Source organism: Cyprinodon variegatus, unplaced genomic scaffold (assembly GCF_000732505.1).
Source record: "Cyprinodon variegatus isolate N-32 unplaced genomic scaffold, C_variegatus-1.0 Scaffold798, whole genome shotgun sequence".
Lineage (NCBI taxonomy): Eukaryota > Metazoa > Chordata > Actinopteri > Cyprinodontiformes > Cyprinodontidae > Cyprinodon > Cyprinodon variegatus.
The window spans coordinates 200,021-202,003 of NW_015151251.1; positions in this window are offsets into that span (position 1 = coordinate 200,021).

Below are 1,983 nucleotides of genomic sequence, written 5' to 3' on the forward strand. Positions count from 1 at the left end.
TTTTTTATTTCATGCTTTTCTGTGCCCCCATGAAAACAGGCTGACCCCCTCCTTGCCCCCTGGCTTCACTAGACGTGGATATACGTTAGTATATTCTGCTGGATATATGTTAGTATATAAAATTACTCCTATATTTTTTTTTTTTACCCGAGGAGCTTTGGGTGGTAACTAGGTGACTGCCAGAGAGTAACCCCAAACTTATCGGACTGATCCAATCAGCTCTCTGACAACCAGTCGCCTGGAAAGCTGGTTGAACAGAGCATCGCTTTGGACAGATACGCTGGACAGGTTCCACCAGCAAACCTCCTCCTCACACCCCGCTCTCTCTTGCTGTTCCTGCGCACTCGCAGTAGTTCTAATCTGCACATGAGGCACAAATTATTATATTGCCTGCCCGCTCTCACTCGCATTAAATAAACATCACTTTGCAAAGTCTAAAATCCGGGATAATTTATCCAACTCGCAGGCATCCGTGAACAACTATCTATATTGTGGAGACTCCCGGAACTTCCAGGAAACTTGGGATGTCTGATATTTATGTAAAACTTTTTCAAGCATGCCCCAGAGAAAATTTTAAGATCACAATAAAGCTCCTAAAAGGTAAACTGCCCTTGATTTAAATGAAATCTAAAACCACTAATTTAGTCATATAGACTATATGACTATACTAACAACTCTTTAGATGAGGGTAAGCAACAGGATGTAACTGATGTTTATTTTAACGAAGCAAAAGCAAAATAAGTTTAAGCTTCTGACTCATTATTGTGTAAACTATGAACTGGATGTGCATCAAAGATTTTGTGGGTTTTTTTTCTCTAGAACTATGTTGATGCATATCTTTATTTGATGTCTTACAGTTTATGTAAAACAAGTGCTGCCAGCAACATTTCTGACTGTCATTATGGTACCGATGCAGTACCACTAAAGGCTGTATCTGCAGAGATAAAGTCCCACTTCCTTTAAACAATCAAGGAGAAAGATACACGCACAAAATGTTTTAATTAAAAAAAGATTTTGATAAGGTCTGTGGTTGTTTAGTGCAAGGCAAATCTTTATGATTATACACACTTAATACTGTGGAAAACATGGGCCTCCTTATAGATATCTTCTGTATTTAACACATTTTTACACTTATTATCTTTGATAGGGCTGCACAGTGGGACAGTGTGGAACATGCTTTGCAGCTTGAAGGTTCTGGGATCAACTGAGTGTGTATGTGTGTGTGTGTGCGCATGGTTATATACCTTTGTGTGTCTTATCTCAAAAGCTCATTTTAATTCCACCCCCACCTAGACCTTCTTGTCATGTATCAATGGTATTTGATCATTTCAACTATTGTGGGCAAACCCAGGCTAGATTAATTTCATACCTATTACATAATGAACTAACTAAAAAAGTCTGTTAACTTGATGTGACCTAAAATATTTAAAAAAGTAACACAACAGAATTTGAACAGATAGAAACAAAATCGTTGATTTATTCAATGTTGCCTATCATGCTGTGAATACTTGTCTAGGGTTTTCAGTTATTATCCCCAAATGGAGAAAATAGTAATGAACTTACCAGGAGTAACTGATGCTGCCGCCCCCAAAATGACTTAAAAAGCTGTGAGACAAAAATCATCAAGTGGTCACAAAAAGAAAACAGCTCTATAACAACATCTAAAGGGTTGAAGATCCCATTTGCAGTGATTAAGATCAGTGTTTATAATTGAACGATAAGGAAAATATGGCAAAAGTGTATACATATAGGGTTTCAAGTCCAGAAGTTGTACTGTCCTAGAAAAAGAAAAACTTGCTGAATCGAGGCTCCACTGATATTGGCTTTTCATACTTCTTTCACATGCATTCAACTCTGAGTGGACCTACTCAGAGTTGATTAAACAAACTCACAGCAGCCAATGTCAAACCGAAATCAAATTTTCCAAACTTAGGCTAGATAAATTCAAAGTTGAGCAATTGAGTCTGAGTTTGCTAAACATCT